A 13,268-nucleotide genomic window follows, 5' to 3' on the forward strand; every position below is an offset into this window, starting at 1 on the left:
CCCTCTCTTCCTTTGTATTGATAAGCTTTATATTATTGGGTTTTTTCCCCCCAATCCCTCATACATTTGTTTTCTTCACTATTTTAGATGAAAAAGCTAAATAAGGGGGATACTCTCCCTTTCCCCATTAGTGGGGGGAAGGGAGTTATTTCTGAATGGGGAACAATTGAAGCCTCTTATTCAAGTTCCAGATGAAAATCTATGCATTTGGTATCATCAGTAACATGGGATATGGAATCTGGGCAGAAACATGGGTAATATGGTTTCATCAGACCTTAAATGCAATTCTAGATCTATTACAATATGATGTTCCTGAAAAACTAAAACGGGATCAGCATATGGTTGTCAAATGCTGACCCCACTCAATAAGGAAATGGTAAGAAGTTCTCATCCTGAATGAAAAGATCAGGGAAATTCTGTAAAGTATAGACTCTAATAGAACCAGTAATACATTCTTTATCAAGGATTAGCAAAAAAACAGAAAAAAAGCATGAATCTATAATTATTAACACCTCCCTTTATACAAGGATAAGGTTCATCTATGCAGATAAATAATCAAGACTCATGAAGCTAGTAAAAAATCTAATAAGCTAAACTGACCACAGAGCTTTCCTTTCATACTCTTCTCAACAACCACAGGCAAAAGTTCTAAGATAACCATCTGGCCTAATACTTCCCTTTATTGACTTGTTTGTCCACTCCAAAAGCTGTTTTTAGTAGATTTTGTAAATCTGCAGAGAACAGAAGAAAAGCTTATGCAAAATTGCTAGAGGCTGGTGATTTTGAAATCGGCTCTTTCTGGAGGGGATACACTGAGTTTACCATAGGAAGGCTATACTGTCAAACCCAATTAGTTTTGCTTCTCTTAAACTGCCCTGTATGTTTCCAGGGTCTCTTATGACATGCGATGTTGGTGCAGACACTTTGCTGAGAGACTGAATATAGGAAACATTTTATTTTTCCTAAGTAAGTGCATGAATATAATTAAGATTAAGAAAATGTCAAATGTGCTTTTTTAAATGGTGAAAATAAATATAACACTGTAGAAAATAAAAATTTAGACTTACTATTTTCAAAATGGTCGGTTTTGCCTTTTCTTTTTTTAGTCTAAGACTATAGATATAAGTGAAAAACAATGCAAATTGAGAAAATGATTCTTAAAAATAAATCAAAATTGGGGGAAAATTAGATGAAATGGCATCATGGGAAAAAAAGCACCAAATTTAAAACCAGAAGAGCTGAGTTTGAATACTGGTTCTTTTACTGATTGGTGATTCCTGGAATAAATCACTTCATTTTTCTGAGTTTCCATTTCTTTCACCAGTAACAAGAGATAATTCTCTCTAAGGGCACTTATCATTTGAATGTTCCTTAAGAATATAGTAATTGTCATAGTGGTTCATCCCTCCAGGCTATTCAGACTAGTGAACTCTCTCACACAGTATCATTATTGGATGGTTGATAAGGGGGCAAGGTTATTATTCTTCATGATGTCACTTAAAGGTCTTTCTTGATCTACCCACCCATTTTAGTTGCTATTAGGTACTTCAATTTATTTTGTATAACCTTGTATAGATATTTTTAAATTTGCTTAGCAGTGTAAAATAGTGTCTCTTCATCCCCAATCTTACTAACTTTGAGGGAAGAGTCTATTTCATGTTTGTTTGTGTAGCCAGCAGGTGGCACTATCTGGTAAGGTTTGTAGGTTTAAATGAAAAACTTAAAGAGGAAAAATTATTCTCTCCTCACAACAACTACTTGGAATTTTGTGAGCAAATCACATTCTTTTCCCAATTCTTTAGATTCAAAAGAAAATGACAATAAAGGTTGTGAACTTTGCCTTCAGAGTATGTAACATGGAGAATAGTATTTTGCCTTTTACCAAACTTGTCAGACTAAATACTCACGACTTAATAAATTAGAATAAATGGTTTAAAGCATATGTTTTATTTTCTTTGCTACTTATAACTCTATAAAATTATCAACAAATCAAAACTAAGGCTCTATTATCTAACTCCCATTTAGGAGACTAAGGAGAGAGAATTCTAGCATTTTAAACAGAGCTTCAAATCTTTGTTCTACTTAATTTTTAATTAATCAATAGCTATTAACTGTCTTTTCCCATTGCAGCCTCTTTATGCTCAAATTAAAAACAGATATAAACAACATAGAAGTTATAACTGGTACTTTATATGAAAATATAAAAAGTTGATGATCATTTAATAGAAAAATTACAAAGGAAATGTCTGTCAACTATAAGAATAAGGTAAGGCGCATAGGGATTTAATCTTCACTATCTTTGATCAAAAGAAAAGCTTCAGTCCATTCCAAATACACTCCTTAGAGTCCTTTCTAATAAGCAGAGACTCTAATCACTGTGACCATGGCTCCAATACCCAGATTTTAGTCTATGAACCTTCTGTACCTGTAGTGGCTTTTTAAATCTCAACCAGTCATTGATCTGTTGCTACATGTTTGCTTCCTCCAAGAACTGAAAAACTGTAATCTGTCCTTAGCCAGCTGATCTCAACATTGTTTCTGTGGAATTTACTTATCTTTCCCCATTAGGTAAGAATGGGGACCATAGTCACAATGTTCACGGGAATTACAATTCCTAAAACTCCAAGCTAAATAGTTCCAAAACATTTGTCATTTCTTGGGAAAATCTAGTTATAGATATGTATTTTCAGCACCTAACATGGTGCCTGACACATAATAATCACTTAACAAATGTATTTTGAGTGAATGAGATGTATCTATTCTGAGTATACCTAGTTATAAGATTTACCTCTAGAATGTGTCTAATATCCTTGGCCTAACTATTTCCTTAAAAATATGATTAAGAAGAAATTCCCAAGGGGCAGCTAGGTGGAGCAGTGGATAGAGCACCAGCCCTGAAGTCAAGAGAACCTGAGTTGAAATCTGGTCTCAGACACTTAAAACTTCCTAGCTGTGTGACCCTGGGCAAGTCACTTAACCCCAAATGCCTCAGAAAAAAATTAAAAAATAATAATAATAAAAAGAAATTCCCAGAATCAGTAAAAGAGAAAAGTAACTCCTTAGGGAGTTAAACATAGCAAGCCCTTCCCAAATGTCAAGGTATATTTTTACCACAGGCTTCAACCAAATGAATTATTATAGTAACTCCACAACCTACTTTTAGAAAAAAATTTTCATGTTTACCAAATGCTTTATGCATAACTTTTCATTTGGTTCTCACAAGACTAGAGACTTGAGCCTTTTGAATCAATGATATAAGGAACAGTTTGCTTATCCTGCTTTCCCACATCTCACTAGCTCTAAGGGAGAAAAACTTCTGTTAGAAGTTAAAGGCTAGAGGACCAAATAAGCTTCATGTTTTTGCACACATATGAATATGCATGACTATAAATGATTGACAAAAAAAGGTGATATGGCAGTCTCACTATTTTCCCCCATTTCCACCAAAAAAAATATGACTGTATACTTCCAAAAGATCAAATTGGCTGTGTAGGAGATGGAAGGAGACAGGCATTTATTTCTATAAGAAAGATGCTCATGGTAGGGGATAGGGAGAGTAAAGAAGAGCAAATGCACAGTTCTGACTCTTTTTGCATGAGGGCCCTGGACTAAATGAGTTCTCAGTTCTCCTTGTCTAACCATCTCCCTATCATAAACCCCAGAACTAATGTGTAATTCATTTTCTTCCCTGATATAAAAAGGATTATAGCACTGATCCATTGCTGTATCACCAAGAGGAAGGACTGGTAATAATTAAGGGAATGCACTTTGCAGATATCTGGAATGTTGCTCTAAATGAAGCAGTGTGGTGGGGGTGGGAGGTCTGGGAAAGCTGCTTTCTGAATTGGAGAACTTAAGTTGGGATGTTCCAGTGGCCATATGAGCTTAAACATGTCATCTCATTTCTAAGCCTGTTTCCATGTTTATTTATTTATTTATTTTTGGCTGAGGCAATTGGGTTTAAGTGACTTGCCCAGGGTCATACAGCCAGGAAGTGTTAAATGACTGAGGCCAGATTTGAATTTAGGTCCTCCTGACTTCAGGGCTGGCTCTATCCACTACACCAACTAGCTGCCCCCTGTTTCCTCATCTTAAAATGAAGAGGTCAGAGTAGGTGATCTTTAGGGTACCATTTCTAAATCTCTATGGGTAAGTACTTTTTTGTAATTGAAGAAAGCACAGGCTTATTCTACAGGAGGGATAAATTAAGCCAGGCTCTAATAGGAAGGGCTTCCTGATGGCAATGAGCTGGATGCTGCTGGATTCTTTTTTTTTTTTTAGAGATTTGATAGAATTTATTAAGATTTAAGGACCTGAGAAGAAAAATGAAAGATCCTCCATTCCTCTTTTCATTTACGTCCAATTTTAGGATTTTTTTATATCTATGAAATTTTCTATAGCTAAGACAAAATTTGAAACTGAGAAATGTTTGGAATGCATTTATTAGAAAATAGTACTTAAATTTCAACTTCACTTCTAGTTCACTCTTATTTAGATTACTCCAATTAGCAATTTTTTTTTACTTGAATGCCTGCCCAGCTCTAATTCCATGGCATCTCTTGCCAGCATACAGCCTGAAAGATCTTGTGGCCCTTTGAGGAAAGAAGACATGTAATAACATTGGGAAAAAATTTAATTTTTTTCAAAGCCAGGTTCTAGTTAACACCCCCTCTCTGTCCAGCAAGGATTGGCTCATCTGTGCCAAGGGCTTCTTTTGGAAGTGTGGTTTCTACCCAAACTATGCAGCACATTGTTGATACAGATTTTTGTTCTTTTCCTCTCCCTTCATAAAAGAATAATTCAGTGCTAATATTAGATTCTCTAAACTGACTTCTATTATAGTACACAGCTGGTAGTAAACATATGGAACTCTGGTATTTAATACTCAATTACTTGCTGAATCATTTAATTGTTGATGCAAATTTGATGCTCTGAGAGGTGAATAGCAGTCTAGAACTCCTATTTGCAAAGGAAGGCTTCATGTGATGTCTCCCTGACCAAGTCCTTCTTTTTTCCACTTAAATCCCTGATGGAAAGAAAATAAATCCATGTAGGTGTTATTAGTGGATCATTTTAGGTAATGATCTAAAGTAATATCATCTGCATTTCACAAAAAAGCAAGATTCTTCTTCCTTCATAAATAATATTAAGAGAATATTATGTTGTAGGATCATGAGTCTAGGGCTAAAAGTGTTCTTAGAAGCCAAACTTCAATGGATAGAATATAATCATAGCTGACATTCACAGAGAATTTATGGCACACAAAGTACTTTACCTACATTATGTCATTTGATTCACATGACAAATTTTCCAGGTTTCTGTGGACAAATCCCTCAAAAGCATCCTACATATATTAATACTATTAATAAATAATAACTAAGAGGGGCAGCTAGGTGGTGCAGTAAATAGAGCACCAGCTCTGAAGTCAGGAGGACTTGAGTTCAAATTTGGCCTCAGACATGTTACACTTCCTAGCTGTGTGACCCTGGGCAAGTCACTTAATTAACCTCAATTGCCTCTGCAACAAATAAATAAATGAATAAATAAATAAGGTGCAAGTAAATGAATGAATGAATAAAGAGAATATTATTTTGTAGAATGGCTATCTTAGTAGGAGATTAAAAAAAAATATAGAGGGAAGTTTCCATAAATCAAAGGCTGCCAACCCAGTTTTGGAAACTGGATACTTTGGGTGCCTAGAAATAATGTTTGAGATTCCTTTTCCCTCAGAAATTCAGATGTTTACCAATTACATCTAGCTTACTCTTTTAAAAGTATCTTAAATAGAAACAAGTTAATTTTCTCTTATTGTCATTTCTTTAGTGCTCTAGTTGAGTCAAATCAAATAATAGATAAATTATTAAATTACATGATTAATGAATTATTAAATTAAATATTTAGTAGCTTTACTTATATATTTTAGCTGTGCTAGACATTGTGGCAGTGGTATGCAGGAGTTGGAGAAAGCCAGTCATCAAATTTTGAATGTAAGAATTTATGCCTCAGAAATCACCAAAGATTACAAAAGTTTACAAACCAGGTCTTGATTTTTTTTTTATTGTCTAGACTTAAGAAAGTGTTACTAATGTAGATTAAACTTAAAAGTACCCTTCTGTAGGTACTTTCTTTCTCCGCCCGCGCCCCTCCTTCCCAGTTAAATTCATATCAGCAAACTCCTGGCTGTTACAGAACAAATATGGTATTAAAAAAATAGTTCCTGCCCTCAAGGAGTTTACAATCTGGTTGTTGGAGAGGTCATATCTGTATACATGAAACAAGCAAAAGCATCAGTAATACAGAATGACTGCTATAACAGATTGCTGAGGAAAGAACTCAGGATGAGTTTGATCCAATTTATAAAACATGTGAAGAACTGAGTCAATAGAAATTTAGGAATAGGATATAACAGAAAGAACAAATAGCATCACTCCATACATAAAGGCTGCTTTTTTGCATAAAGTAAAATTGATGTGTTAGCCTGACAAACCAGCCATTCAATGCTTAGAGTTGAATCACAAAATACTAAAAATGACCATGCAAGATAGAGACTTGTAAACATTGGTTATCAGGACAAAGAAGTTTTTTGAAGAATAATAGGACAGAATCAGATAGCAACAAGTAGCTCCTTGGTCCATTCCTGTAGGCCCTGAAGCAGTCATCTCAATTCCTTACTTTCTGTACTCTGGGGAGTGTTATGGATCATTGATTAAAGGTGAATTGCAAGTAGTATGACATTGCTTAGGGGTTGAGATGGCCACTGGGCAGAGGATTTTCATACTCATTTGGGATTCGGTGAGAAAGTACTGAATTAGTTTTTTTTTTTTTTTTTTTTTTTCATTCAGGACATTTTCTATTGATAAAGGAAAATAGCCAAGCCTGTGACTCTGCCTAGGGGCTTTTTTACTAGCTAGAGGTAATACATTATCAGGTTAGCTTTGCACAAAATACAGTTTAGGGCAGACTCCTGGAGCTTGGAACAGACTGATTCCCATGAAATGAAAACCTAAGCAAAAAGTAACATTCAAGACAGGATGATATGACCACAATGGAAGCAGTCATTGAGTCTGTTTAGAATTTTGCCTTTTTGAGCTCAGGCAAGTAATTTAATTGTTTTTCTCGGAAAGAAAATTTTAACTCTGGAAGGAATATATGAAATCAACTAGTTCAATGTTCTCATTACATAGATAGGGAAATGAAAGTCCAAATACCTTCAGTGACTTGAACCATAAAGTAAATTCAGGATAAACTCAGATCCTCATTTCTAGCTCAATACTCTTTCCATTCTTTTCCATTGAATTGAAAGCCATGATCATTCAATTGAATATACCACAGTTTTGTAACCTCTACCTTCCTCAAGGTCCTGTTCCATAAAACCTCTGCTGCTAAATTGAATGATATAAAATTGTCTTTACTTGGCTTTGTGTATAGCCCAACTTTAATTTGTTTTTCTTAGAAATTCTTGTAGTTGCCTCCGTCCCATGTTCTTCTTGCTAGGCTGTGCAAGAGGAAAAAAAAATCAGACATAAGCACACCTGTGAACTTAATTCTTTAACAGCATAACAAGTAGCTTGGGTCTGGAAAACTTCCTTTCATGGTGAATAAATATATGTTTTGAAATTAGAGTGAAAACATAGCTAATAATATGAGGGGAAATTAATTTTTGCATCCATTCATTCAACCCAGAATTTTTGAGTTTCTGGGTAGCTTTATCTATCACGATATGATAGGATATGATGTTGGATATTTAGTTCCTTTCTTGAACTAAACTGCCAAGCATTCAGACTCTACTGCAAAGGGCACAGTTCCAAGGGACTGGCCACATTATTCAAATGCCAAACATATACTTGCCTAAAAGGTTATTTTTATGGAGATAAAGGCAAGCTTCACATAGTGGTCATAAGAAGTGATACAAGAACACTCTCAGTCTCTCTAAAGAACTTGGGGATTGATTGCATGATATAGGGGATGCTTGCAAAGTACAATCTAACATGGTATACTTACATCATAAAAGGTGGTGTGATTTATGATCAAAGTAGAATTGAAGAAGGTCAAAAGAAATATAGATGTGCAAATTCAGAGAATCCACTCCAAATGTTCACATGGACTGTGGTAGAGCTTTCTGAGATTGTATTGGTCTGATCATCCACAGCTGGACATACTATATAACTTGACTCTAACATAGTGATATCATTTTGGTCCTCTTCGAGGAAAGACAGCAATCAACCAAATATATATAATAACTTCCTCTTTATTCATAAGAAGAAACTGATTAGTCTATAAAGCAGAATGTGAAGCAATTAATTGTCAGTTACCTAATTTTCATTCATATAGACAACTAATTCAAACTGCAAGGCAAGGATTTTGTTATGGATTTATTTGTTTTCTCTTAAATTATTCTACTTGCTGGATAATTGCCAAATTTTCATTCCCTTTGTGCTCTAAAGATGGAGCTAGTGTTAGCTACAACAACTTCATTTTTCTTTAGATATGGGTTAAATTTGTGCATATAAGGCAAGTATAGTTGAAGTTGTGTAAAGGTTTTTTCAACTAGAAAAAACTTAAGGATTCTATTCATTTCACAGAAACATGGAAACAAAAGAAATACCCAAATGACTTTTATTACATTTTGATATTGCAATATAAACCTCAAATTTAAAAAAACTCAAGTCATTATAAGTATTCATTATATGTATACGTGTCTTATTATGAATTAAATTGAGAAAATAAAGGGGAGGACTACAATCAGTATAGTGAAGCTAGCCAGTGAGTGAGAGATGGCTATGATCTCTTTAGCAGCCTTCTAAATGATGATTGAAAAATCTGTATTGTATTAGCCTGGCTTCACAACCCACAGAAGTTTGAGAGCAAAAGATAGCATTTTGAGTAATTCACTTGGTCTTTTAGGGGTTTGGACTAGTCCAAGAGGGACTTCTATAGAGTCAATAGTTTTCCATAATATTTATATCACTAAAGTCCAAATCTGATGACTCATTATAGTGTGAAGGTGACCCTGAGTTTTTGAAAATGATGCCAGTGGAGAATAAGCTTTGGCAGATACAACTAAGCTGACAAGATTGATAGTTAGGTCTGACAGTGGGCTGTCATCCAAGAATAGGCCTAGCCAAAGTTTGGAGAGGTTCGTGATCAAAGGTTTACCACAAGATGGTGTGAGTTCACCATCTTGGTATACTTGGTATTCTTAACCACAATTATACATGAAATCCTCTATTAAAGCATGGAGAGATTGGGATATGTCTTAGGGGAGAGAGTCCTTCCCAGAGATGAGCTAGTAAATATATAACAACTATCTCCCCAGAAAAAAAAAGTATGCAAACAAATTGTTTAGTTTAATTTGGATTGTTTTTATATTGCTTTTCTGAGTTTATGTGATCCACAAAACAAGAAATTGAGACTAGATTTGTAGCACTTGCTATATCCTGAGGAATAAATATTAACACTGAAAATTTAACAATCAGTCCTCCTGAGATTTGAGCCAGATTCAGTAGCACCCCTGTACCCTAAATTGATGGCATTATGGAACTTTTAAAGTATTGACATATTTGACTGTTAAATATAATTGAATACTCTAGGAGTATATAAACTTAGCTATATAGCTGCAATAAAAGTCCATTTACAGGTTCTACTCTACCCCTGCTTTTTGAATACCATCCCCAGGTTTTATTTTTTTTTTTCTTCTCCTCAGTTCTCCCCATCACTATTCAGCGTATAGAATCAGTAACAACGCCTGTACCAAAAGCACACTTACCTGTCAATAAATGAGAATAGGGGTTTGCTTCAGATTTAAAACTTGGAATGGTTCTTTCTGGTTACCATAAAGAGCATTTGCCACTTTCAATTTTACAAAAAGATTCTCTAGGGGGGTCTGGGTCTCCTGTGATGTCACTCTTCTAGGCATTCTTGAATCAGAGGCAGCATCTTATAAATAATCTATCAAGAATATTTTCAGCTCTGTCACACCAATCCTTATCACAAGTTGATTTTTTCTAATTAGAGGAAAATTCAAACAAATATAGAATTCTATTTGTTGAAGACAGTACATTTTATTTTTGGAAAACAGAGTCCACCCTCTCCAAACTCCTCCATTCCAAAATCTATATTAAATTATCCTCCTATCCTTGCTTCCTGTCCCAGTTCTGAACATCCCCATTCCTATAAAGGAGGGCCAAGTGAAGCAGGTAAATGATGCTTATAAATGTACCATCTGGGTCTCTTCCATTAGAAGGGAATACCATAAAAGAGAAGTTGTTTTGCAGAAACCAATGAGCAAAAGAACTGGGATTTTGGTGTACTACAAGAACAATATGTCATGGCTGTCCAAAGCACAGTCCAGTGGGAAAAAAAAAACATGGAATGTGCTGCCAAAAGAGCAGGGTTTGGGGACACTGTCTCTGACACATATTATACATGTCTTATATATATATATATATATATATATATATATATATATATATATATATCCATAGGTACACATATATGCATAGGTATGTAAAGGTATATAAATAAATATGTATATGTAAGCATATATACATATATGTGTATGTAAATACACTCTATTTTAGCTTTCAACATAGGAAGGAACAACATAGCTTGAATGGCTTAAATTTGGAGTTATAGTAATTTTATTAAGATATGTCTAACTGAGATTTTTATATACTACCAGATCTTTTTGTAGAAACTTAAAGTTTGAAGGTCTTTTCCAACCAGAAGGTTTTATAACCCTGAGAAGAGTTGTAAGAAAAAAGATGTTTCTATAAAGTAGAAAATAAAGAGGAGACCTCAAAGATAGGGTGTCCTGGATTCAAATCTTGCTTCTGGAAAATACTGACTTTGTCAGCCTGTACTAGCTACTGAACCTCTCAGTACCCCCATTTAAAACTTTAAGATTATAATAAAGGTAGAAAGGCATAAATTATGTGAAGAGATTGGCTTTAGGTCAAGTAAAAAAAAAAGTAGGGTAGCAATTATGAACCGAGATAAAGCAAAAGCAAAAATAGACCTAAAAAGAAACTACATTGTGCTAAAAAGTTATCAATGAAGTAGTATCAAATTTTTTTTCAAAAGTTTCTCTAACAAAGACCTCATTTCTTAAATCTACAGATAATTGAGTCAAATTCATAGAAATAACGAACATTTTTCAATTAGTGGTCAAAGGATATAGACAAGCAGTTTTCAAAAGAAGAAATCAGTTATCTGTCATATTAAAATGCTCTAAATCACTATTAATTATAAACATGCAAATTAAAACAACTTTGAATTACCACCCCATACTTATCAAAAATAACAAATGCTCAAGGGAATAAGGAAAAATAGATGCACAAATGCATTGTTGCTGGTCCAACATTCTGGAGAGAAATTTAAAAGTATGCCTAAGAGGTTATCCTTTGACCTAGCAATACCATTGCTAGTTCTATATCCCAAAAGAAATCAAAGAAAAGAAAAAGACTTATGTATACAAAAATATTTATAGTCACTCTTTTCATGGTAACAAAGAATTGAAAATTGAGGGGATATTCTGACTGATCTTTTGACCACTAATTGTGATCTATGGTTTTGATGGAATGCTATTGTGCTATAAGAAATGATGAAGTTGGTGGTTTTTTCCTACTCTCCTCTCCTTTCCTTTCCTCTCCTCTCCTCTCCTCTCCTTTCCTCTCCTCTCCTCTCCTCTCCTCTCTTCTCAATTCCTTCCCTTTTTCCTTTCTTTTCCTTCTCTTTACTCTACCTCTTCTTTCCTGCCCTCTCCTCTCCTTCTCTCTCTCCTCTTCTCTCCTTCTCCTCTCCTCTTCTCTCCTTCTCCTCTCCTTTTCTCTCCTCTCCTCCTCTGCCTCTCCCCTTCTCTCCTTCTCCTCTTTTTTCCTCTCCTCTCCTTTCCCCTCCTCTCCTTTACTCTCCTCTGCTTTCCTTTCCTCTCCTTTCTTTTCTTTCCTTCTTTTTGTTTTTTTCTATGATATGGCTAGTACAGAAGTATATAACAAAAATTTAAGATTAACAACAGCAGTAACAAAGCTAGTATTGACTTATATTGTAAAAGGTTTCCTAACCTGGAGCTCCCTACAGTGATGAAATAGTAGATATGGTCCTATTTTCCTTTTCTTTTGCCCCTTGCAAAAAAATTAAGAGATGTAGAAGGGAATGAGACTGAAAGGTAAGGGGAGAGGAGTTGCAGTTTACACCATGCTATTCGGTAAATAATTCTTTTCTTTTGCTTAGGTTTTCCCATATCCCTGCATGATAACAATATGTTTATGTATGTGCATGTAGCTGCCAGAACCAAAACAATAGTTGTGAGAACATAATTGAGTTCCATAAGTTATGGAGGTAATGTTTCACAAAAATTCAACATCTATTTTTTTCTTATTTGAGGGATAGAAATCTAGCTTGGTCTTCCCAGGCCTTTTTATATGTGTTTTAGAGAGTCAGTTATACTAGGTCCCTGCTCAATTCTTCTATCCTTATTCTCTTTCATGTGGAGCTATCTTATTCATTTCAATTGTGTCTTGTGAAGACCGTGTATTTTTAAATCAGCAGGAGTCAGGAATTCAGGTTAGGGGAAAATCGTAAGTCTTTATTCTCAGTGAAGAAGGATCGGAGGTGGAAGAGAATCGGCGATAGCAATGTATGTAGCTGAGTCAAGAAGCAAGCTAGACCAGCAGCCACATGACCAGAAGCTAGGAGAATGGAACCCAGGCCCAATCTCTCCCAGCTTCTCTTCCTGTCTCTCTCTGCCTCCACTCACCAAAATCATCATTTCCTATATAACACATCAGGACTTGCACGGAGAGTGGGCAGGGACCATTCTTTATCCAATCATGTATATTAATAGCGCATAGCCCAATTACTATTTAGCCTCACATACTTGGGACCTCAGTGCATCAACTCAAACTTCAGCCCATTACAGTGTCTTAGTCCAGAAGATATATCTAAATAGAATATTAGGGACATAAATAATATATAAGATGTCTTACTGATCTTGGAGAGGAGACCCATTTTAGTTGAAGTCCCCCACATACAATTGGCTTTCTTCTAGAGCTAACAACTTATTTATAAAAAATTATATTAGTATTAAATAAGAGTTTTAAACAAATGAGGTTGGGGTTATCATGGGCTGTTCTACTCTGACATGATGTGGAGTAATTGAGCTAAATCTAAAAATACTAATATAACATGGAGGATGTAGTTCTTTTGCTTGAAGTTTCTCTCTGGAAGAAGAGTTTGCCAAGAAGAGATGGTCATGGAGATGCCCTTTT

The sequence above is a fragment of the Sarcophilus harrisii genome, chromosome 1 (assembly GCF_902635505.1).
Source record: "Sarcophilus harrisii chromosome 1, mSarHar1.11, whole genome shotgun sequence".
NCBI lineage: Eukaryota > Metazoa > Chordata > Mammalia > Dasyuromorphia > Dasyuridae > Sarcophilus > Sarcophilus harrisii.